The sequence below is a fragment of the Sciurus vulgaris genome, assembly GCF_902686455.1.
Source record: "Sciurus vulgaris genome assembly, chromosome: 3".
NCBI classification, from domain to species: Eukaryota; Metazoa; Chordata; class Mammalia; order Rodentia; family Sciuridae; genus Sciurus; species Sciurus vulgaris.
In genome coordinates, this window is record NC_136463.1 from 34,804,740 (window position 1) to 34,831,102 (window position 26,363).

The 26,363-nt window shown below is 37.6% G+C and overlaps 1 protein-coding gene and 2 pseudogenes across 3 annotated transcripts in view; 1 reads left to right on the forward strand and 2 right to left on the reverse strand.

Annotated features, from left to right (window-relative positions):
* LOC306656368 (small ribosomal subunit protein eS27-like) overlaps positions 1-1,352 on the reverse strand; it is a 32,783-nt pseudogene extending 31,431 nt beyond the window's left edge. The window contains exon 1 of the transcript XR_013767011.1: positions 1,345-1,352. The product of XR_013767011.1 is annotated as a small ribosomal subunit protein eS27-like (transcript). The remainder of the gene's footprint in view (positions 1-1,344) is intronic.
* PPM1E (protein phosphatase, Mg2+/Mn2+ dependent 1E) overlaps positions 1-26,363 on the forward strand; it is a 160,366-nt gene that overhangs the window by 98,057 nt on the left and 35,946 nt on the right. The gene's annotated exons all lie outside the window — the stretch shown is intronic.
* LOC306657570 (protein KTI12 homolog) lies at positions 10,014-13,664 on the reverse strand (annotated as a pseudogene). Its single transcript has 2 exons — positions 13,638-13,664; positions 10,014-11,391 (listed from the first exon to the last, which is right to left on the reverse strand). The product of its transcript is annotated as a protein KTI12 homolog (transcript).

A 26,363-nucleotide genomic window follows, 5' to 3' on the forward strand; every position in this document is an offset into this window, starting at 1 on the left:
GGTTCCTCCCATTGCTGATTTGTTTCTTTGTTTTTCATCTCTTCCTCGTGGAATATTTTGCTGAGAGTGTTCTGTAATGCTGGCTTTCTTTTTGTAAATTCTTTTAGCTTTTGTTTATCATGGAAGGATTTTATTTCATCATCAAATTTGAAGGTAAGTTTTGCTGGGTATAAGATTCTTGGTTGGCATCCATTTTCTTTCAGGGCTTGAAAAATGTTGTTCCAGGCCCTTCTAGCTTTTAGGGTCTGGATTGAAAAATCTGCTGATATCCGTATTGGTTTCCCCCTGAATGTAATTTGATTCCTCTCTCTTGCAGCCTTTAACATTCTGTCTTTATTTTGTATGTTGGGCATTTTCATTATAATGTGCCTTGGTGTGGGTCTGTTGTAATTTTGTATATTTGGAGTCCTATAAGCCTCTTGTACTTGATCTTCCATTTCATTCTTCAGATTTGGGAAATTTTCTGATAGTATTTCATTGAATAGATTGTTCATTCCTTTGGTCTGTTTCTCTAAGCCTTCCTCAATTCCAATAATTCTTAAATTTGGCCTCTTCATGATATCCCATAGTTCTTGGAGATTCTGTTCATGATTTCTTACCATCTTCTCTGTTTGTTCAACTTTGTTTTCAAGGTTAAATATTTTATCTTCAATGTCTGATGTTCTGTCTTCCAGGTGTTCTATTCTATTGGTTATGCTTTCTATGGAGTTCTTAATTTGGTTTATTGTTTCCTTCATTTCAAGGATTTCTGTTTGGTTTTTTTTCAATATCTCTAACTCTTTATTGAAGTGATCTTTTGCTTCCTGTATTTGCTCTTTTAACTGTCGATTGGTGCGATCATTCAGTGCCTGCATTTGCTCTTGCATCTCGTCATTTGCTTCCCTGAGCATTTTAATTATGTACATTCTGAACTCCCTTTCTGTCATTTCTTCTGCCATGCTGTCGTTGGGTTTCATTGATGTAACATCTAGATTTGTTTGCAGCATTTTCTTTCCTTGTTTTCTCATATTGTTCAGGTATCAATTGACCGCTGTGATATTGCAGATTTCCTCTATTGTCTTATAATATCCCTGAAGATTTCTATTATATCCCCTCTTAGTCTTCAGTAGTCTGAAATCTTGGAGGAAGTTGATAATGCAGTGCTCCACAAGGGAGCTGACTCCCTAGGGGTGGTGGCCTTCCGGTGGGGTATATTCCCTGCTAGTGGGCAGAGGTACCTTCACTTGCTGATGAATGGTCATCCAGAAGGGAAGTAGGATGTGGGCTGATGCAAGACCAGTTTGGGCCTGTGTCTCTGATTTTACAGTCCTTTTGGGAGAACCTCACCCAACAGGGAGGAGTCACCCGGTGGGGAGGTCTCGCTGGTCGGTTTTCCTCCCAGAGGTTCCGTTCAATTCACAACTACCGCCTGGGCTGGGCAGCCTTCTTCTGCAATGTTCCCAGGGACCCGGACCTACCTCCTGGGCCTGGAAGCCTCACCCTTCGCAAACGAATATCCTTAGGCTGCCTCTCCTCAAAGAAGCTGCCTGCAGTCCTGGAGCCTTCGCTCCGCCCCTCAGTTTGTCTGTGGGGCCCTTCCACCAAGAAGCCGTCTAGGACCCTGCTCTGCACTTTTCGCCTGGCTATGCGGCCCCTCCTCTGAGCAGCCACCTGGAGCCCCTTACAATCGCTCTGAGTCCCAGTGACCCGCCACACGCCTTTTCCTCCGGCAGCCACCTGTTGTTCCGTGCGGTCGCTCTAAGACCAAGTGACCCACCACGCACCTCTTTCTCCACCAGGCAGTCACCCAGAGATCTGGTGCGTCACGAGTCCCAAGAACTCACTGTGCACCTTCTTGTCCTGACTGCCTCCCGTAGCCCTGGTGCAGTCACTTTGAGCCCAAGCACCCCGCCGCGCTCCTCCTCCTTCTCCAGACAACCCCCCTGTGTTCAGGAGTGGATGCTCTGGGACCAAACCACTCACCACGCTGTTCCACCGGATAGCCGCCCAGAGCCCTGGCGCAGCTGCTCCAATTCCAAGCGACGTGCCGAGCCCGTATTTCTCCTTCTCCTCTGGGCAGCCCCCTGTGTTCAGGGGTGGTTGCTTTCAGTCCAAACAGCTCACCAAGCACCTTCTCCTTTGGGCAGCCTCCCAGAGCCCAGGTGGGTTGCGCCGAGTCCAAGCGCTGTGGTGAACAGCCACCTCTCCAATGCTCCCAGCTGTCTGCGATCACTGCTCCGGCGGGGGGAGGGGCGCCTCGCCGGCAGTTCTACTTTGCAAAGATCCCTGCTTCCGGGGCTACCGCCCCGTCCGGGACGGCTGCCCCGTCCGGGACGCCTGCCCAGTGGGAGACTCTCGCCCGGCTGCTTTGAGTTGGTCCCAAGGCTCTCTATATCTCCTCTTCTTGAGACCTGAGTCCTGGAGCAACACGAAACGCAGCCACCCTCTAGTCCGCCATCTTGAATCCTCTCATCTACTCTTTTTAAAAAAAAAAAAATTTTTGTAGTTGTAGATGGACAGCCTGCCTTTATTTTATTTATTTTTGTATGCAGTGACTAAGGATTGAACCCAGTGCCTCACACATGCTAGGCAAGCACTCTACCACTGAGTCACAACCCCAGCCCTGTAATCATCTACTCTTAAGCTATACCTTCAGTGGTCCTAAGTGAACTTTTCTAGATAATTTTAGATTTACAGGAAAGCTGTTAATATTCCCATCTACTACTTACTTTTTCTCCTCATGTTAAAATCTTACACTATCATAGTACATGTGATAAAACTAAGAAACCAGAATTGGTTAATTATTATTAACTAAATTTCAGACTTAATTTGGGTTTCATCAGTTTTTGCAGAAATGTTCTTTTTCGGCTCCAGGATCCAGTCCAGGATCCCACATTGAATTTAATCAACATGTTTCCTTGTTCTTGTGCAGTCTACGACAGGTTGCTCAGTCTTTCTTTATTTCCTATGAGCTTGAAAGTCTTCAGAAGCCCTGGCTGGATGGTTTATAGAATGTTTTTCAATTTGGGTTTATCTGATAATGTTTTCCAAAACACTAGATTGGAGTTATAGGTTTTTTGGAAGAATACCACAGAGGTAAACTGCCTTTCACCAAGAGGTAGAGTTAATCCCCATTTCCAGTTTTGAGTTTAAACTGACTCACTTCTAAAGAAAAGAATTTAGAGACACCTGGAAAACTCTCTTCCCTAACTAAGTGATCAAGTTTAATATCACCAATGATGTCATGTTGATATGATATGCTGAGTTAAAAAATTCTATAATTGCAACTGCTTCTTTGGAACAAGTAGAGAAGCAATCCGGCTGATTTTCCCCCACTTAATCAAAGTACATAAATGTATTTTTTTCTTTTTTCCATTCTTTGCCTATTCCTTCTGCATGCTGGGGACTGAATCAGGCCAACCAGGATCCAGGCAGGTTCCCCTGGCTTAGCTGCTGGTTGCATGATTACACAGAAGGGTCTGATCTAAAGGTCATACACTGAGTGAGGAAGCCTAGTTCATAATCTTTTTTTTTTTTTTTTGGTATGAGGGATTGAACCCAGGGGCATTTAACCACTGAGTCACATCCCTAGCCCATTTTATTTTTTATTTGAGACAGTGTCTCACTAGGTTGCTTACTGCTTCACCTAGTTGCTGAGGTTGACTTCTAACCTTCAGTCCTCCTACATCAGCCTCCCAAGCTGCTGGGATTACAGGCTTGTGCTACAGCACCCAACTCAGTCCAGAATCTTCTTGGCTTCTCTGTGTAGCATTTTTTTCTCCTGGGTATGGGACAGAACCCCTCTGGAATGAGGGCTTCAAGGTAAAAGGAAGAGAGTGACCTTTCTAGGTTTTATGGTTTGCTATGGGAAAGAGAAATTCTAGTTTCTATGACCCACTTTGGGGAAGAGGAATTCTGACTTTTATGACTCTATTGCAAGGGGTCAGGGAGAAGAGAGGAGAGAGGCAGGAGGGCAGGAGAAAAATCAGATATTGCTTCTATTACTTCTGAGTCTTTCCAGTTCCTTTAGTTCAAAGTACTCAGCATGCCAAAACTCCATACTTTTGATGCTGGTTTCTTTTTTTTTTTTTTTTTCTTTTTTCTTTTTGACACTGAGTCCCAACAAAAGCTTTATTTACCCACTTTGATTTTCCATAGACTGAACTCACTAAAAACTGTACATCTATGGCAAAGTTAATTTACTTTTATTTATTTATTTATTTATTTTTTATTGTAAACAAATGGGATACATGTTGTTTCTCTGTACATGGAGTAAAGGCATACCATTTATGTAATCATAAATTTACATAGGGTAATGTTGTTTGATTCATTCTATTATTTTTTCCCTTCCCCCCACCCCTCCCACCCCTCTTTTCCCTCTATACAGTCCTTCCTTCCTCCATTCTTGCCCCCCTCCCTAACCCTAACCCTAACACTAACCCCTCCCACCCCCCATATGTGTCATCATCCGCTTATCAGCAAGATCATTCGTCCCTTGGTTTTTTGAGATTGGCTTATCTCACTTAGCATAATATTCTCCAATTTCATCCATTCGCCTGCAAATGCCATAATTTTATCATTCTTTATGGCTGAGGAATATTCCATTGTACCACAGTTTCTTTATCCATTCATCAATTGAAGGAGATCTACTTTTATTTTTATTTTGATTGGTATCAAGGACTGAACCCAGGGGCGCTTAATGACTGAGCCTTTTTTTATTTTTTGAGACAGGATCTCACTAAATTGTTTAGGATCTTGGTAAATTGTTGAGGCTGACTTTAAATTTGCCATCCTCCTCCTAAGTCACTGGGATTACAGGTGTGTGCCACCACACTTTGCCAGATTAATTTGAACCTAGATGTTTTTATATTTCTCCTTCTACAATTATTTACTACTTAGTACCAAATTCTTATCATTTTGTGGTGTCCTTATAAGAGAGTGAGGGAAAGAGGTGGGTGGGGACTGACTTAGCTGTTTGTGCATGTTTTTGTAGTAATCCACAAGTATATCATATCAGTAGTTGCAATGACCAAATACTTTATTATATTCCCTCCTTCCCTCACTTTTTTTTTTTTCCAAATTTAAAGGCTTTCTTTTTTTTTTTCCTGTTTATCTATTAAAATGCATTATAGTTGGGATGGAGTTGTGGCTCAGTGGGAGAGCTCTTGCCTAGCATGTGTGAGGCAATGGGTTCAAACCACAGCTCCACATAAAAATAAAGGAATAAAGGTATTGTGTCCATCTACAACTAAAAAAAATTTTTTAATTAAATTAAAAAATGCATTGTAGGGCTGGGGATATAGCTTAGTTGGTAGAGTGCTTGGCTTGCAAGTACAAGGCCCTGAGTTCGATCCTCAGTACTGCAAAAAAAAAAAAAAAAAAAAAAAAAAATGCATTGTAGCTTACCTCCTTTGCAATGTGGAATGGAATTAATATTGGATTAGTTCATTGAAAATCTGTGTTCCAGGTTCTGCCCCAATAATTATAAAAGTAACTAAGTCTAATTCCCTTAACTCAATTTTCTCACTTATAAAATGGGAGTAAACTCATATCTTACCTTTAGCAATGCCTACTATTTGAAATGTATTCCCAGAGGTTCTCCAATTAGGTAGATTTTATTTAATTAATAAACAAATTAATTATTTTGATACTGGTGATCCCCAGGGCCCATTCATGCCAGGCAAGTGCCCTACCACTGAGCGACATTCCCCTATCCTTTAGAGATTGTTAACGGACTTGGGAAAAAATACTTTCAAGGAAAATATTCCTAATGATTAAGCAATTATAAACTGGTCCTTATAGGTGTTGTAAGATTTTTAAAAAGATCATATATATAAAGACAATGTCTGGCACACAATAAATTTTCAATAAACAAAATAATAGCCAATAAAGGCAGAGTTTTCTATTGCTGTGTTTCCCTAATGCTATTTATTTTAATTTCCTTCTGGTCCTATTTAATCACTTAAGCTTTGATCATTCTTGATAAACCTTTGCTTATAGTTCATTGTCACTAAAGAAATTATAATGGAAGCTAACTAATCAGATGTTAGGGATGCTATGGAGAGAATTCCAGCCTACAAATTCAGAGTTTCCTAGATGAGTTCCATGATTTTGTTTTTATATCTATTGTATCTACCTCATAGGTTTGATAAGGCTAACTGAAATGATATCTGTGAAGAGCCTTCAAAAACATTAATTACCACACAAATATATGATATTATTATATACCACTACTAAACTAATTAACAGAGATGCCTTCAGTAACTGTAAGAACTGTCTGTGTTTATTGGAAATTAAAAAGTACACCTCCTAATGTGTTGACATTTTTTTTTTTTGGTGAGGCCTAGAGTTTATTACTGTTACAATTGTTGTGCTATTGCTATCTATTTATTTGTTTGCTTTCCCAACTAGAGGATTATAGCACTTTTTAAAATAACATATATTCTCCTATTTCTTCTATTTCCACTCTGTGACAGTTTTTCCTAAGGCAGTGCCCAGATGTGTTGCTATGTCTAAAGTTATAATTCAGCATTTCCTTTAAGAAGACATCTTTCAAAACCCATTTTGAAATAGACGATAGGTTTCTGCAATCAGATTCAGGCAGCTTGATGCTACTATTCTTGATTTAGCCTAACCAGCACAGAACCAATTTTATAGTGAATTCAGAAGGAAAGCTATAACTAGAAAGTAAAATGATTGTTAACCTTGCTATAGTGTCTACCTACCATCATCTATTTCTTCTTCTCATTATGACAATAATACTTTGTTCTGTTGTAGTTTTTCTGCATAAAAATGTTTTAGGACCCATTATTTGTTTTTCATTTTTCGTTTACTGATCCTATATCATTATTTTCAAAATCAAAATGTAGTTTTAGGGGCTGGGGTTGTGGCTCAGTGGTAGAGCACTTGCCTAGCATGTGTGAGGCACTGGGTTTGACTCTCAGCACCACATGAAAATAAATGAATAAAATAAAAGTCTGACAACATCTAAAAAATTTTTTATTTTCTGGTTCCCATGAAATGTCATTTACAGAAAATTGCAATAAATTGCCCAATCCTAGTTTGAATTTCATTTTACCACAATGAATGAAAGTATTTTCCTAGATATTTCCCATGGAATTCCTGAAAATAATTTCTTAACTTTCTCAGTATCAAAAACCAGACTGAGATTCTCATTTTGTCCCTGTTTTCAGTATTTTGTTATTTCTACATTCCTATTTCTTTTCTTCCTTTTCTTCTTCTTGTTTATTTTTCTGAATCTAACAGTGGGGAATCCACTTGACTGTGCTCACAGCAGGTAATAAGTACTATGGTAGTTACTGGATTGGTTTCCTTGGATAGTTAAAAGAACAAGATGGTAATTAAGTTTTTCTGAAGCTGCCAACTGTTTTGGAGATTTGGTGTATATTTAAGGCTTATTTAAAAATAGTTCCTCCAAAAATTGAAATATTTAACCAGTAGAGTTCCTGTATCAATTAGAGATTTCTTAGATTACTAGAAATTATCTCAAGTAGAAAAAAAAATCCTCTTTTACATAAGCTTAGGTGTAATGCTATACTGTCTCAATTCTGACTCTTTTATGTTTAATTTATGATCTCTACCTACTGTAAACTCCCTAAAATAGTTTTTTTTCTTTTTTTCCTCCTAAAATAGCTTCTTACTGCAGTATGTACTTTTAAAATACAGGTTTCTAAAACACTGAATAATGAGAACCATTATTCATATGCATTTAAAGATACAGATTTAGACATGATCTTTGCTTCTGGAATCCCCAAATCTAAGTCTATAAAAGAGATTGTTTTTATGAACTGGATTTATGAGGCCTAAAATTTTATCTAACTAAACTGAGAGGTTGATATCTTTGGAGCATAGCTATAGCCTGCTCCAAAGTGATTTGATTCAGAGTGTTATGAATAGGTTAATTTAGGTTGAAATTTAAAAGGAGAACTGTCTTAAGGTTTATGGCTCTTAGAAGATAATGGAGGTTGGGGTGGTGGCTCAGTGGTAGAGCACTCACCTAGCACGTGTGAGGCACTGGGTTTGATCCTTAGCATCACATTAAAAAAAAAAAAAGGTATTTAAAAGTATAGTTTAAAAAAAAGATGGTAGGATTAGTCATTGTGTATAAGAGAAGAAAGAGAATATGAGTGAACTGTGACACTGAAGAACAAGCAGGAAACCTGGTAGAAGAGTAAAAATTGATGGATGATGTTACTTGATGGCATCAGTACTGCCTGGAGGGTAGCAGAGATTAGGCTGTTCTACTCCCTGCTCCAGAAATATTCAGAGTCCAGTAGCTAGGAAAATAGCTTTTATTCAAAGCCAGGTTTGAAGGAAGTTAGAAGAAACTTAACTGTTTTAAAAGTTCCATTTTCAAAAATCTCTGAAGGCTAGTTAAGCTTTTAAAGGAAAAGAGGCAGCAAAGCTAGGCAAAGATGTACCCCTGAGTACATCCCTAGCTCTTGATTTACATTTTAAATTATTTATTTTTGGTGCATTATAATCCTAAAAAATAGCTAGACATAGTGGCGCATGCCTGTAATCCCAGCAGCTTGGGAGGTTGAGGCAGGAGGATCACAAGTTCAAAGCCAGCCTCAGCAATTTAGTGAGGCCCTAAGCAGCTCAGTGAGACCTTTTTTCTAAATAAAATATAAAAAGGGCTAGGAATGTCAAGTGCCCCTGGGTTTAATCCCCAGTATCTCTTGCCTCCCATCCCCAGCATCCTTATTCTCTGCTGCTCTCCCTTCTATCTTCTTAAAAATTTCCCTCTCCTTTTTTTAAAAATATTTTTTAGTTGTAGATGGACATAGTGCGTTTATCTTATTTATTTTTATGTGGTGCTGAGGATTAAACCCAGTGACTCACCAGTGCTAGGTGGGCTACTGAGCCACAAACCCAGTCTCACCTCTCTTTTTAAAATCTCTATCTTCTACATATGAGAGAAAACACCCTTGACTTTCTGAGTTTGGCTTATTTTACTTAGCATGATGTTATCTTTTTCCATCCATTTACCTGCAAATGACACAATTTCATTCTTCAGGGCTGCATTAAACTCCATTGTATATGAATACCACATTTTTGCTATCTACTCATCTATTGAAGCTAGGCTGATTTAATAATTTGGCTGTTGTGAATTGCACTGTTATAAATGTGGTTACGCATATACCACTATAGGACGCTGACTTTAGTTCTTTTGGATAAATACTGAGGAATGGCATAGCTGGGTCATTTGGTGATTCTGAGTCTTTTGAGGGACCTCCATGCTGATTTCCATAGTGGTTATACTAATAATTCCAACAACAGCACATAAGTATTTCTTTTTCCCCACATCCTTACCAATGTTTATTATTATTTTTATTCTCAAGTTTGCCATTCTATCTGGAGTGAGATGAAATCTCAGTGTAGTTCGTTTGTTTTGTTTACTGGGGATTGAACCCAGGGGTGCTCTGACACCAAGCTACATCTCTAGTTGTTTTAAACTTTTTTTTTTTTGAGACATGATTTCACTAAATTGCCCAGACTGTCCTCCAACTTGAGATCCTCCTGCCTCAGTCTCCCAAGTTACTGGGATTTCAAGTGTGTGCCACCAAGCTGAGCCTCACACTATAGTTTTGATTTGCATTTCCCCGATTGCTAAGGATACTGAACTTTTTTCATGTATTTGTTGGCAGTTCATATTTTTTCTTTTAAGAAATGTCCTTTCAGTTCATTTACCCAGTGGAATGGGTTATTTGCTTTTGTTTTTTATTTTTAAAAGATTTTATTAGAGGAAATAACCTAGTGACTATATCATTTACTTCCACAAAATTAAAGATTCCCAGAGACCAAAAACAATGGGTTTATCAGTGAACTCAGGACCAGGATAAAGACTAGCAAAAATTAGATACACAGTACTCAGAAGAGGTCTGTGGTAAGAAAAACTGGTCAGCGCAGAGTCCAGAACTGTCATCTTCAGATTTTGTTCACAAGGGTTTTAAAACAATTCTTAATCTTCTTCTTCTTCTTTTTTTTTTTTTTTTCTGCAGCACTGGGGATTGAACCCCCAGGGCCTTGTGCTTACAAGGTAAGCACTCTACCAACTGAGCTATACCCCCAGCCCATTAAAACAGTTCTTATCCATCTAGTGTCTTTACCAACTATTCAGATGGGGAAAATCAATATTGTGTGTGATATACCAAGTAGAATCCAATCTAAGCAATCCTTGTCCACTTGAGCTCTCTCCTCTGGAGAGATTTGCCAGGATCCTCCAGGCTAGTTCCCTGTTCTCTCCAGTCTCAAAACATGCTGTAATCTCAGGGCCTGGCACAGAGGCAGTCAGGAAAGTTTGAACAAATTAGTCAAATTCAGCAGCTCCAGTTAATACATCAACACGCTTTGCAGACCTTCAGCCTATTCTTCCTAGGGAAATAAAATTGTAGTGGATGCCATTGATTCCCCCTACCACTCTGATTAGTGCAAGCGCTGACCCAGATACTGAATAAACATATTGGTTAGTTGATGCAGGTTTTCGTTGTTGGGATGCATTTTAGTGTAGGAAATAAACCGGTAACCAAGGTGACTCTGTTCTAAAGCCGTGGTCAAGGCCCAAGTGAACCGTAGGTGCTCTGTGGTGACTGGAAGTGTTAGCAAGTCCCCAGTCACAGCGCTCTTCTGCGTTTCCATGAGTCTGGCCAACACCTGGCTTGTGACTTGATCCAACAGGTGTAGAAAGCTGCCAAAGGCAAGGGGCTGGGATTGTGCAGATTGATGTGGTGGGGAGCCTCTTCTCAACCCACCACAGTAAACAAAGGCCGATCCCAAGGCTTCTGAGAGTTAGGAGTCTGAAAATGCAATGTTAGAGCCTCCATTAGTTCGGGAGGGTAAAAGGCATTGGACACAAACTTCACAAATTTCTCGGACTTCGGAATCACTACAGCTGAAGAATCTGATGCTCTGGTTTCTTCCTGCTCCAGTTCCCTAGGTACATCCCCCGGTTCTCCCATTTACTATAGAGGCAGTTAGGTGAGAGCCCTGATACCTGCAGCCTCAGGCTTCCCTCCCTCCTCAGGGCGCGGCCGCCAGCTCACTGAATTTCCGGCCCGGGTTCTCCTCCGGGCGGGCGGGTCATCTGAGGCCCTTGACTCGCATGCCTGGCTCTAAGCAATGAACCAGGCAAAGCGATGTGCTTGCTGCCATTGCTAAGTAGTAGAGCTCGTAGCGAAAGCATTCGATGCAATTAAGCGAGTCCAGGATGACGACATCGTGATGACTCAGGCGCTGTTCCACAGAGGCTCACAGGACCCCATGCAAAGCCTCCTTGCACCCAGCACTGAAGCGTCATCCACCACGTATACTGTCGGCCGCCAGCGCCCAGCAAAGCTCTTCCGCTCCAGCGCTACAGCTACCCACAAAATACCACGAGCGGCACCCTACCTGAGAGCGACCAGGTGCAAATGCACAGCGCCAACTTCCTGGTTATTTGTTTTTTAATTTTGAGTTTTTTTGAGGTCTTTATATATTCTGGACGGTAATTCCCTGTCAGAAGAGTAATTGACAAAGATTTTCTCCCATACCGCAGTCTCTACCAAACACTGGTGTTCTTTGCTCTGCAGCTTTTTATTTGATGCTTGCTAACCCGTTCATTAATTCTTGGTTTTATTTCCTGAAACAAAGTCTTACTGAGGAAGTCTATGCCCCCTCCCATACGTTGGAGTGTTGACCCATTTTTTTTTTTTTCTACTAGCAAAATTTCTGGTCTAAGTCCTAGGTTTTTGATCTACTTTGAGTTGACTTTTGTGCATGATGAGAGAGGCATCTAGTTTCATTCTTATACATATGGGTAACCAGTTTTCCCAGCACCATTTGTTATAAAGGAATGTCTTTTCTCGATCATATGTTTATGGCGCCTTTACCCAGGATTAGAGGACTGTATCTGTGTGAGTTTGTCTCTATGTCTTATATTTCATTGGTTAGTATGTCTGTTTTTTATGCCTGTTCTATGCTGCTTTGTTACTATATCTCTGTAGTTTAATTTGAAATTGGGTATTGAGGTGCCTCCAGCTTTACCCTTTTTTCACAGAATTGCTTTGGTTATTCTGGATCTTTTGTTTGTTTTGTTTTGTTTTGTTTTGTTTGGGGTACCGGGGATCGAAATCAGAGGCATTCAATCTCTGAGCCACATCCCGAGCCCTATTTTGTATTTTATTTAGAGACAGGTTCTCACTGAATTGCTTAACACCTCGCTTTTGCCAGGGAGGCTGGCTTTGAATTCGCAATCCTGCCTCAACCTCCTGAGCCACTGGGATTACAGGCGTGTGCCACTGCGACCGGCTTCTTTTGTTTTTCCGTGTGAATTTCAGGACTGTTTTTTTGTTTGTTTGTTTGATTGTTTTTGTTTTTTTGGTGATGAATATCATTGGTATTTGGATGGAGATTACATTAAATCTGTAAATCATTTTGGGGATTATGGCCATTTTTAAGGTATTAATTCTGCCTGTCCAAGAACATGGGAGGTCTTTCCATTTATTTAGTTGACTTACTTTTTTAAATTTTATTTTATTTATTTATTTATTTATTTATTTATTTATTTTTTGGGTGCTGGGGATCGAACCCAGGGCCTTGTGCTTACAAGGCAAGCACTCTACCAACTGAGCTATCTCCCCAGCCCCGACTTACTTTTTTTAAAAAATATTTTTTACTTGTGATGAACCTTTATTTTATTCACTTATTTATATGTGGTGCTGAGAATCGAACTCAGTGCCTCACGCATGTAAGGCAAGTGCTCTGCCACTGAGCCACACCCCAGCCCAGACTTACATTTTTTAAAAGATTTTTTTTTAAGTTGTAGATGGACCCCATGCCTTTATTTATTTGTATATTTTTATGTGGTGTTGAGGATTGAATCCAGTGCTTTACGTGTGCTAGTTGGCAAGCTGCTACCACTGAGCTACAACCATAGCTCGCGTGTAGTTGACTTACAATTTTAAAGGACATCCCTAACTCTGTGGACAGACAACTGTGGGCAAGGAAGAGGACTAGATACAAGCAGGGAGACCAATTAGTAGATAATGACATAAATTCAGAGAGGCATAATGATGGCCTATGCTAGGGTGGTATCTATGAAAGTGGTAGCTGTATTTTCAAAATAGAAGCAAGATGATTTGCTGATGAATTGGATCTGGGGTGTGAGATAAACGAGAGGTTTGTGGCCTGAGCAAATGAGAAACAAACGGAGTTATTTATTGAAATGAGTTTATGGGAGGAACAGGTTTGGTAAAAGGAGGTAGAAATAAGGAGTTTACTTTGGGGCATGTTAATCATGTTGAAATGCACAATAGATAATCCAAGAATATATACTTGAGTGTAAGAGCTTGGGGTTCAGGTCAGAGGTTTAGACCAGAAACACACAACTGGGAGTCATCAATGTGTAGATATTACGTAAAGCCCTAAGACATGATAAAATCTGTGAAATAGGTATAGATACAGGTCAATAACCCTGGGTATTACCAGTTTTAGAGGTCAGAAGAGAAAGAGAAACCAGCAAAAGAGACCAAAAGGAGCTCTTAATGACAGCAAAACAACCAAGAGAAATGGTGAAACAAGGTTTGAAGAAGGAAAAAAAATGGTCACTGCTGTTATACATTGCTGGTAGTGCACATAAAATGAAGATGAGAACTGACCGTTGAATTTGGCAACATGGAAGCCATTGTGACCTTAACATGAATAGTTTCAGAGAAGCATTGGGAAACTGGATCCTGAATGGAATGAATTTAAGAGACAGGGGAATAGAGAAAATAGATTGCTTTTTTCAAATTTGGTTGTAGAAAAATGGGGCATTGACTGGCAAGGTGAGATCCTAGTCAAGAAGCCTGTATTTTAATATTGGGAACACTGTATACCAATAGAAATGATTAGTAGAGAAGGAAAATTGATAATGTAAGATAGAAAATTGCAGGAGTGATATCCTTGGTTAGTCAGTGGAGATAGAATCCAGTGGGTAAGTAGAAGACATAGAGGATCATGGACAGTTTTAGCATTATAATATTAAAGAGTATATGAGTACAGAGGCCTATGTTTAGTATATTTGGTAATGGAAGCTTATGTGAGTTGTAATCATTTCTATATTTGCTTTTCTTTTTTTTTTTTCTTTTGTTTTGATACAGGGTTTTGCAGAATTGCTGCAACTGTCCTCGAACTTGCAATCCTCTTGCCTCAGCCTTCTGAGTTAATGGGATTACAAGCATGCACCATTGCTCCCGGCTCATTTCTATATTTTCTTTTTATAAAAATATTTTTTAGTTGTCAATGGACCTTTATTTAATTCATTTATTTATATTTGGTGCTAAGACTCAAACCTAGTGTGGGCAAGCACTCTACACTGAGCCACAACTCTAGCCCCTCTATATTTTTTATGAGAATGAAAAGAGAGAAAGAAGAGAGAGTGTGATAATTAAGAAAAAAATACATTAAGCTGAGTGTGGTGGCACATGCTTACAGTTCCAGCTACTCAGGAGGCTGAGGTGGGAAGAGCCTTTGACTCCACAGGTCCAAGATCAGCCTGGGCAACACAGTGAGAAACCATCTCAAAGTTACTACTTATGAATTAAAGGAAGTCAAGTCCTTATGCTTGCATTTTATTTTGGTGACATTCAGCTGTGGAATGTTGACTTGAGTGAGGCGAGAGTTAGATTTAACCATTTTTTTTTACAAAGTGAGTTTGGCAGAGAGATAAAGGGATAAGAGATTTGAGTTTATGCAAAGGAATGTTTTTAATGATGAGTCAAGAAAGGAGGATGGTGATGATTGTAGAAAAAAATGAATAGAAAGTCCTGGTGACATTAAAATTGTTGAATCCCATATACTGGGAAAGAGGAGCAGGTGACAGGGGTAGAATGCTTGAAATGGAGATTATAAAGGTAGTTTAGTTTTTAGTAATGATATAACCTAGGAGATGATTATAGGAAGGGTGGCTAAGTTGAGGTGAAGGACTAAATCACTGGAGATGAGGAAGTCAAGAAACAGATGCCTGAATATTGGAAGAATCACCTGTAGAGATATTGAGCTAACCAAAACTTTCTACGAGTTGTAGTGTTCTGGGTACTCTTTTAACCCTATTGATTTTGCAGTCTGAGGAGAGGAAGATCACAAATTGGAGGCCAGACTCAGCAATTTAGCAAGGTCCTAAGTAATTTAGCCACATCGTAGCTCAAAATAAAAAAAAAAAAATTAAAAAGGGCTGGGGATGTAGCTCAGTGGAAAAGTGTCCTGGGTTCAATCCCTAATACTGGGGAATTGGGGGGAAGAGTTGGTATTGAGTGGTAGAAGGAGTAAGATAGGTGTTAAAATAGTTAGATAATGAAGGTATGTGTGTGAAGAGCTGCTGAATACTCTAATTGTACTAGTGAATGAGTTAACCCAATAGCATATTTCAGAGAAATTTTAGGAGACAGGTGGGACACTAATATGTAGTTAGCAATGAGGTGCAAGGAAGACACCTGACCTACCTTAAAACCAGATGATCTGGCACTGCCTCAGAGGGCTTCCAAAAATATGGTATCCTCAAGGGCATCAAAGATCAGTTAATGTAAGAAGCTGAAAGGAATGAAATGTTCAAAAAGACTGAGGATAGGGTACTTGCTGATGACAGACCTTGAGTTCAGAAAGTGTAGGGGAAGTGTTGGTTGGGAGGAGGGATATAAGTCTGGATCAGTATAAGGGATATATAGAGTTTAATAGAGATGAGAAACTTTAACATAAGGAATTACCTAGGAGACAGTGGCTTCTTACAGTGACTGAAATATAGGGCACAACTGGATTGATTCTCAAAGGATAAGAATTTCAGTTCTAGCCATTATGTCTCCTAAGACTTGTAAATAGCTTATATAATAAAAACTGTCAGGTTTCCTGGTTATGCCACTCATTTATTTTATTTATAAAAGTAACATAAAGAATATTATGCTAAGAGAAATAAGCCAAACCCAAAAAACCAAAGGCCGAATGTTTTCTCTAATAAGTGGATGCTAATCTATAATGGGGGAGGGGGGAAGAATGAAGGAACTTTGGATTGTGCAGAGGGGAGGGTGGGGAGGGGAGAGGGTGCGGGAATGGGAAGGATGGTGGAATGAGATGGACATTATTACCCTATATACATATATGATTACACTACAGGTGTGACTGCACCATATGCAGCCAGAGGAAGGAGAAGTCCTGCTCCATTTGTGTACAATGTGTCAAAATGCATTCTACTGTCATGTATAACTAATTAGAAAAAAAATTAAAAATTTTAAAAAGGGATGGGGATGTAGCTAAGCCACATAGCACTTGCCTAGCAAGTGCAAGTTCCTGTGTTCAATTCCCATTACAATAAATAAATAAATAAAATACTAGGATATAAAAAAAGAAAGAAAGAAAGAAAGGGCAGGAATGGGTGCAGAAACCTCAGGCCACCGCTGGGTTTTACCTAAAGGTGATTAAACCATCCTAACATTTTCTTTTAAATTCTTATAGTTCTACAGTGGAGATCTCTTGAGAAATATTTGCTGAATGACATTACCGATATCATTGTGCAATCCAAAAGTAAATCTTGAATCACATATGAAAAAAAAGTAACATAATATCTCAATTAAAAATTGGGGCTGGGGTTGTGACTCAGTGGTAAAGTGCTTGCCTCACGTATATGAGGCACTGGGTTTGATCCTCGGCACTGTATAAAAATGAATAAATAAAGATATTGTGTCCATCTACAACTAAAAATATTGAAAAAATTCAAGTAATACAGAAAAATGAAAAATATAAAATTGATCCCTTTTTACTCCTACTACCCAAAAGTAACTTGTCAACTTTAGAAGTATGTACATATGTCACCATCTAAGTCCCTTTATATCAAATACAAATACTGTTTGCTTACTTCTTTCTTTTAATTTATTATGGATATCTCTCTTTTAAAATCGGTACATTATAATTATACATAATGGATTCATTATGCCATAGTCATATACACACATAGCATAATTTGATCAATCTCATTACCGAGTACTAACCTTATTATTCTTAGTGGCCGATTTGCATTCCATTATATTTAACTGGTGCCCTATTGACATTTAGATTATTTCTGTTTTGTTGCAATGAAATCTTTAAATAATAACTTTTATAGCTATATAAATAGGATGAATTTCTAGTGCTAGGTTGAAAGATATGAGTATTTACAAATATTATATCAAATTTCTCTTCAAAATGATTTCATTAATTTACATTCTCATCAACAGTATATGAAGCTAGGAGTGATGGCACAGGCTAATAATCCCAGTGGCTGGGGAGGCTGAGGCAGGATGATTGCAAGTTCGAGCCAGCCTCAGCAATTTAGTGAGACCCTAAACAATTTAACAAGACCTTGTCTCAAATGAAAAATTAAAAGGACTGGAATGTGGCGCAGTGGTTAAGCACCCCTGGGTCCAATCCCTGGTACCAAAAACAAAACAAAAATATATGAGCCTATTAATTGCTCTGTACTCTTCCTTTCCCCTTCTCCAACTAGGAATTATAGGTTGTTATCTAAGTGGTTTAGCTTCATCTAAAAGATATCTAATTGATTGATTTATTGGATTTTTTTGGTTGTCTGTGGTAAATAAGACTAAAAGAGGAAGGAAGGGGGTACCATTACTTTTCATTAGAAGTCATTTTGTTTTATTTTTTGCTACTGGGAATTGCTTGACCTCTGAGACACATCCCCAGCCTTTTTTATATTTTTTATTTAGAGACAGCGCTTCGCTGAGTTGCCTAGTGCCTTGCTCTGTTGCTGGGGTTGGTTTTGAACTGGAGATCCTCCTGCCTCAGCCTCACAAGTCGCTGGGACTATAGGCATGTGCCACAGCACCCAGCTCCTAGTCCTTTTATATTTAGAGACAGGGTCTTGCTAAATTGCCAAGGCTGACCTTGAACTTGAGATCCTCCTGCTTTAGACTCCTAAATTGCTGGGATTACAGGTGTGTGCCACTGTACCCAGTCTTTTCTATTTTTTGTTTATGTGCTTGTTTGGATAACTTAAAACATGTGTGTTTGTGTATGTATTGATATGTTATAATAAAAAAGCAATAGTTAATAATATACCCTTAGAAACCACAACCTGTTAATTGTGTAGTGCTGCCAGATTATTCTGTGTTCATCTTCTAGTACACTATCATTTCTGTTTGATTGAAGAGTAACCTGAGACTTTAGGACAAGCTGATTTTTTAAAAAATTACCATCTTATGACAACAGTTTCTACAACTTCAGATCTAATATGTTTGCATTAATTAAAACCTCATTTTTCTAATTGAATCTAATATAGGTAATTGCATAAACAAATATATAAAAGTATACTTAAAAAGTTATTAATAACATGAAAATCAAAACTCTTGATTTAAAAAATGTTGACTAATATTGATTTCAGAGACTTTAACTCACATTTTAGTTTTATTAACTTTGAGATTTGTTAGAATATATGCTTGTAATAGCTTTGCTTTTAAATATATTCATTTTTATACTACAGAAGACATATTACTATTTTAAACTTAGGTAAAAAGCATTTTCAGTCTTTTCCCCTTCCATGGCTCCTTTTACAAACAAATTATGTAGTCTTTTGATGTAGTTTCTTCACTGTTCTGTTTCCCCAAAATAGATACATCAAGTACCTCTGTTACTACAACAGCATCACCTCAAATTCATTTAATTCTTGGTTTAACCTTGTGTAATATTTTTCTATCTTTAGAAGTCTCTCACATACCTCATTTATCAAGGTTATACTTTGAAAAATCATTTTATAGTTTGATGAGAAGTAGTGAAAGTTCAATATGTGGAACACAGATACAGAGATAATGGACAGGGATGATGAGAGTAGTGGAATTCCATACTTCATGGGTGGATGAAGGAAGTATGGTGGGATCAAAAGACATGTTTGCTTGAGTCCTAGGGCAGTACTTTTTCTAGTGTGAATAGTTCCTACCTTCATAGTACATTGATTTCCTTTTTTTCTTTTTTAAGCGAACCCAGGGGTGCTCTTACTCACTAAGTTTACACACCCAACCTTTATGATTTTTTTTAAATTTAAATTTTTGAGATAGGGTTTCACTGAGTTGCTGAGACTGTCCTTCTGCTTCAGCTTCCAGAGTTGCTACGATTATAGGCATTTGCCACCATTTAATTCCATGAAAATAAGTGAAGGCCAAGGCCCTAAAGAAATTAGTCTGGAATAAAGAAAAAGACTTTTGATTAATACCAGATTTTTAGTATAAAGTAATTTATACCCTTATTATTCTATAATATTAGTTTGTTAGGGTAGTTATAACAAAATACCGTGGACTTTGGGACTTAAATAACAAATTTATTTTCTCACAGTTCTGTAAGCTGTAAGTCTGGACCAAGATGTCACAGAGTTGTTTTCTTCTGAAATAACAGAAGCAGCTCACTTTATAAAGAAGGAGAGGTTTATTTAGCTCACAGTTTTGGAGGTTCAAGGGTATAGAACTTGCATCAGCTCATTTTCTAATGAGGTCCTAGTAGTGAATGGTGGATGTCAGTGGTGGGAGTATGTTGGGGCAAGCAGTCACATCTTGAACCAGAAAGCGGAGAGACCTGGGAGTTCTGTGGTCCCTTTCAAGGACATTCCCCCAATGACCTAAAGACCTTCCCTTAGATCACACCATGTCCAATATTACTAGCCTGGGGACCAAGTTCTCTACACATGAACCTTTGAGGGGACACAAATCATATTCAATGACCTAGTTTTAATTTATATACTCCTTTAAAGACATTCTGACATTCTGAGGTACTGGCATTTAGGACATCAACATAAAATTTTGAGGGGATTCAATTCAGCTATAACAGAGTAATACATTCTCTTTTCTTTTTTTGGTATGTGGATTGAATCCAAGGGCACTTTACCACTGTGCTACATTCCAACACTTATTTTATTTTATTTTTAATTTTGAGATAGGGTCTCATTTAGTTGCTGAGGCTGGCCTTAAACTTGTAATCCTCCTGCCTTAGCCTCCTGAGTCACTGTGATTATAGGTATGTGCTATCATGCCTGACTAGGAATACATTCTTTAAATAGTTAAAACTTTTCTGGGGCCCAAGTTTTTATTTTTAAGCTAGTATGTAATGTTTGCTGCACTAAGTGAATAAAAGTTAAAATTCCTGAAGGTGTTTTGGGGCCTTTTCTATTGACTTACCATAAAAATAACTTTCTAGAAAAAATAACCTGTTTCTATAAAAAATATTTAAAGAGCCATTTTTTTTTTAAACAGGAAGTTCATTTTAAGTATGATAGACTATACTCATGAAAATAGTACATCTTTTGGTAGAACCATTTTAGATATATATATTTTCTAGTTTCTATTATGTCTGGAGTCTTTACTACACCCATAAATCCTCTGTTAATCTGCTTATTTAATGTACTACACAGATTTGCAATTCTATGACATTTGTCAATGCTTGTTGTTGTTGCTAAGTACAATGAGCTAACATTTTTCTTAATATCAGATTTTTCCCAAACTTGACTACCTGAAGCAATTTGTTTTGGTGTCTTCTATTCTATTTTCCATCATTTTGGCATCCATTAAAGCTGGGCATAGTGATATATACCTTTAAACCCAGCAACTCTGGAGGCTGAGGCAGGAGGATTGCAAATTCAAGGCCAGCCTCAGAAATTTAATAAGATAGTCAGCAAGTTAGTGAGACCCTGTCCCCAAATAAAAAATAAAAAGAACTGGGGATGTAGCTCAGTGGAAAAGTGCCCCTGGGTTTAATCCTGAATACAAAAAACAAACAAAAAATAAACATAAATAACTATTTCTGCTTTAACCTTATTAGGGTAATGTTTATTAGTATTAATGCATGGCATTTATTTTTCTACCTACTAGAAATATCAAATTTATATGACCAAGTTCATGAAATAAAAGTATAAAAAAAGATTGTTGCTTAAACGTGTGTTTATTTTTAAAGTACAATTGATTTGTCTGGCAGATAGGACCAGAAACAAGAAAGCTTCTCACTATGCTAAAGTTTACTTTTCAGAGTTGAAGCATTCTTATACTGTTATCAGGACAATTTGATGTTTGTTTTCCTGTGTCTATCCTCCAGTCCAAGGACTTCATGAATGCTAGGCAAGAACTCTATCTACCATTGACTTACTACCAGCCCTCTCAGTTCTTAAAAAGATCTGGTTGTGCACAAGGCCCTGGGTTCGATCCCCAGACCGCCCCCCCCCCCAAAAAAAAAAAAAAAGATCTGGTTGCATATTAAGATCACATCAAGATACTAGTCTACACTCACCAGAATTGCTAAAACTAAAAAAAGATGAACAATACTAAATACTGGTGAAGATATGGAAAAACCAGTATTCTCAAGTGTATACAAATGGTACAGTCACTTTGGGAAAGGGTCTGGCAGTTTCTTTTCCTTCCTTCCTTCCTTCCTTCCTTCCTTCCTTCCTTCCTTCCTTCCTTCCTTCCTTCCTTCCTTCCTTCCTTCCTTCCTCCCTCCCACCCTCCTTGGGATTGAACCCAGAGACACTTAACCATTGAGCCACATTCCCAGCCCTTTTTTTATATTTTTTATTCAGAGACAGTCTCACTAAGTTGCTGAGGCTGGTTTTGAATTCTCAATCCTCTTGCCTCAGCCTCCCTGGCAGTTTCTTATAAAATGAAATATACACCTACTCTGTGACTCAGCAATTCCACTTCTAGGTGTTTACCCAAAGAAATGAAAACACATGTCTACAAAATGAGTCATACAGGAATGTCTAGAGCAGCAACTTTATTCATCATAGCAAAAAACTGAATACAGCCCACATATCCCACAGGAGTATAAATAAACTGTAATATATTAATGAAATGGAAAACTATTCAGCAGTGAAAACAAATGAACTATTAATGTAAAATAACATGGTTAATAGCAGAAACATTTTGCTGAGTGAGAGGAGCCTTGCATAGAAGAATGAGTGCTATCTATGCATGTAGGTGGTAATGGGGGTCAAACCCAGGACCTCATGCATGCTAGGCAAGTGTTCTAGCACTAAGCTACATCCCCAGCTCTATATGAATCTATTTATATAAAGGTTCAGAAAGAGACACAGCTAACCAATGGTTGCAGGGGGGGATGAGAAAAGTGGGAAACTGGTAGTGAGGAATGAGTGTACAGGAGTTTGGGGAATGTTGTGGAATAATCATGATATCAGGCACTTGAGTTTCATAGGTATATGCATTTATCAAAATTTGGTGAATGAAAAAATGTAAATATGAAATTTGTGCATTTATATGTATAAATTTTACTAAAATATGTAAATAAATACGGAATTCTAGTTAATGATATACATACTGAAGTGTATGTAGGAGAAAGTATACTAAGTTGCTTTAATATGCATGGAAAATAAGATGTATGGATAGATTGATTAATGGATAGATGGTTAGCAAGGTATTAAGAATCTGATGGATATATGAATATTCACTGTAAAGCTATTTTACCTTTTCTGTACAGTTGAAAATTTTCATAATAGAATACTGAGGAGGAAAAAAACATTTGATAGCCTCAAAAACAGTTCCTTCCTTATTAACTCCATGAAGAGAAGCAAAAAACAAAGTAAGCTTTTGAAGAGAAGAAAAATAACTTCTAAAAATTAAGTCACTTGTTTATTATGTTTTGGTGGAATGTAAGTTTTCAAACAACTAACATGAATCACTACTGGGTTTCTTTATGTTAAATCTTTTTGTTATATTACATTATATACATGATTGGGAAGTTTGTATAATATTGAATTCATCATTTAAAATTGTGTTAGCTTTAGGAAATCCTAAAAGTGGAATAAATTATCACTATTTTTTTCTTTCTTTCTTTTTGATACTGAAGGTTGAACCCAAGGGCATTTGACCACCGAGCTACATCCCCAGCCCTTTTTATTTTTTATTTTGAGACAGGATCTTGCTAAGTTGCTTAGGGCCTCACTAAATTGCTGAGGCTGGCCAGGAATCTGTGATCCCCCTGTCTCAACATCTTAAGTCACTAGGATTACAGGCATGTGCCATATAGGTCCAGCTGGTATTATTTTTTATATCAGAAAAATTTCCTCCTACCTCTGTTCTGCAGATTTACTTGAGGTTCTATTATAAGAATAAGGTATTTGAAAGGTCAATTATAGACAGTTGCAGTGGTGCACACCTGTAGTCCCAACAATTTGGGAGATTGAGGCAGGAGGATTATAAGTATGAGGCCAGCCTCAGCAATTTAGTAAGACCTTATCTAAAACAAAAAATTAAAAGGAGTGGTGATGTACTCAATGGTAAAGTCTTGGGTTCAATTCCCAGGACCTCCCCTGCCCAAAAAAAGAGAGAAAGACCATAAACCCTGTGTGATTAAAATAGACAAGTCACAACTATTCCTTTTCAGTGAATTATTTAAATTTTGATGAATGCAGTTGGTTTTGCACACATATACAGACTAGAAAGTAGTAATCTACAATCTGCTATAGACTTTGCCTGACTTTAGTCTTCCTTAGATTTATTTGAATAATTTAGAGGACAAGAAGGAAAATGGAAGGTAATTAGAAGTTTTTCACAAATTTTGGTTGATTTGATATTAACTCTCAATATTTCTCAGTTGTTATAAGTTTATACTTAAGATCTCTAAGTTCCACCCAAAATACATGAATAGCAATTTAAGGTTTTAAGTTTACAGAGAAGAATCTGAGAACAAAATGACTAATACAAAGTCATAGCATAAATTAAATAGCATGAAATTCATTTGGAATTATTGATTCCTTTTTCTTCCTGAGTTACTCTTCCCTAATTTATTATGCTTCAGAGTTGAATGTATTTGATTCAATTCACTGAATATGCACTCCTTTTACAAAGTATCATTTTATCTTATTTGCTGTACTCAAGAATGAAGATGCACTTGTCTTTGTATTATCACAGGTAGGGTGGCACATACCTGTAATCCCAGCAACTGGGGAGGCTAATGCAGTAGGATCATATATTTGAGATCAGCTTCAGTAATTTAGCAAGACCCTGTCTCAAAATAAAAACCAAAAAATTTAAAAATGGACTGTGGGTATGGTTCAGTGGCAAGGTACCCTTGGGTTCAATCCCCAGTACATGGAAAAAAAGAAAAAAGTAATTATGATTGTCTCTGTGAAAGGCAGTTAAATCCATAGTTTAAAAAACAGCACAGGGTGGGGGTGTTGCTCAGTATATGTTTTTCAGTAGTAGAGGTAACACTGACACTGCTTCTCTCAGAAATCACCAGAAAAAAAATGGAGAGAAAAAATGCAGCATTATTATTATCTTCAATAAGAGTAGCACCAAATCACAAAATTGAGTAAGAGCTACCAAAGGCAACAAAAGCCAAATATAGGTAGTTAGAAATGAGAAAGGATGCCTCTATCTGCAGATCTCAGTAAGCCAGTAGAGTGTATTCTCTAAATAAGGTGATGTGATTTTTGCTGCTCAGCAAAATCAAAACAATCAGAGCCTACTTGCAGGCGCTTCTTATTAGTTTGGTACTAAGGAGAATGTGGAGAGAAGCCGCTGAATGAGGAACTAGACATACCATATTTTTAAAAGGCTCTGTGAGGATACTCTATACTGTGAAAAGCTTTGTAGTTGCCAATATCTGTTGACTGGGAGAAGCTAAGACTTAATAACTCTTTCAAACAACCTTGGGTCCTAAAGGACTTCGTTGTGAACTAGGAAGAATTCTTGCTTGCCTCAAGCCCTGATTTGGTGCTTTCTCTCAAGAATCTCTTGTAAATAGCTGATCCAGGAAGAACAGATAACTAATTATTATAAAGGAACCAGGAAGGAATTTATATAAAGAAATTATAATAAAAATAGTTGAAAAGAACAAAATGAAAATAAAAGGTAATTGAAAACTGCTGAAAATGAAAAACAACTGATGTAAGTTGTAATAAAACATAGTCTTGAATAAGAACAAACTCAACTGTGTAAATGCTTTGTTAAAACTAGAACACTAAGCAGAGAGGCCAAGAAAGATTTGGTACAAAAGAAAAGTTTTAGTTAACAGAGATTATGAAATAAGTCAAGAGAAAAATTGCCAGTGAAATAAATGGAATATTGGAAGTGCAAAAGAAGAATAGACTCTTCTGAAAAACATAGTAAGAGACAAGGGAAAACAGAAAAAATGAGTAAAATGAAATGGAAATTAACCAACTGTTTAAAAAATCTAGAGAACCAATGTTAGATGTGGAATATGGATAAAGCAGAATAATTCTTGAAGAATGAAACTCCATAGATTATATTATTGAAAGATATTTCTCAAGGACACTATTCAGAAACAAAAGCAGACTTGCATCTGTAGATTGAATGGCTACATTAAGAACCAGAAAAATTTTATGTAGAACAATTATCTCAAGGTACAACCTCGTAATGTTATTGGACTGCAAAATGTTTTTAAAAAATGAATCCAAAGAAAAGAAATAAGATATGAAGGGCAGAAAAATTTAGAAGTCGCCTCATAAAAGTCCAGTGCCAGAAGACAGTGAAACAAAATCTATAAAGTCTTTAAGGACAAAAAACATGTTCCAAGAATTTTATATCTAACCAAACTATTCTTCAGGTTAAAAGGCAATTGAGGTTTTCAAACATGCAAGAACTCAGAAAATGTGATTTCTTTGATATCATCTTAGAAATTAGTAGAAAAGTACATTACTGCTAACCAAATGTTAAAGAAAATATAGCAAAACCCTGGTGTAAGCATAGAATCCATAGGATTAATACGGGGTTTACTATTCTATAACAGAATTTGCCTGCCTGGGCAATTTAGTCAAGACCCTGTCTCAAAATAAAATAATACAATTTTAAATAAGATCTGGGCATGTAGCTCAGAGGCAGAGTGTTCCTGGGTTCAATTCCCAGTATCCCCCCACCAATTAAAAAAAAAAAAAAAAAAGTTTGCTAAGGTTATGCTGATAGCAGCAGTAGGGAATGAGATTTCTGCTGAGAACCCCAGACCCAGGACTGTAGGAACTAGTCATTTGGTAGGCATTTTTTGGATTTAGAAAAGCTAATAAAAAGAATCTGTGATGTGTGGGCATTATAATCAGTTGGCTCTAGGTGGCATTCCTGGAGGCTGCTCTACAAAGAATGAAAACAGCTTAAAGAGGGGGAAAAAAATCAGCCCTGATTTTAACTCCATTTAGTCCACTAAGAAAAAGAATACTAAGGGGAGGATTTGCCTTCTTTATTTTTAGTTTAATGTGTTATTTTAGATTTAGAATCCATATGATTAACTGTGGTGGGGGAAAGATACTCAAATATTCAACATTGAAATGCTATCATCCTAGCAGGGGCATACCGAGTAGATGGCATCATCATCATATGTGGGCTGAGATGAGGCTGCTCCAGACGAGTCTCTTT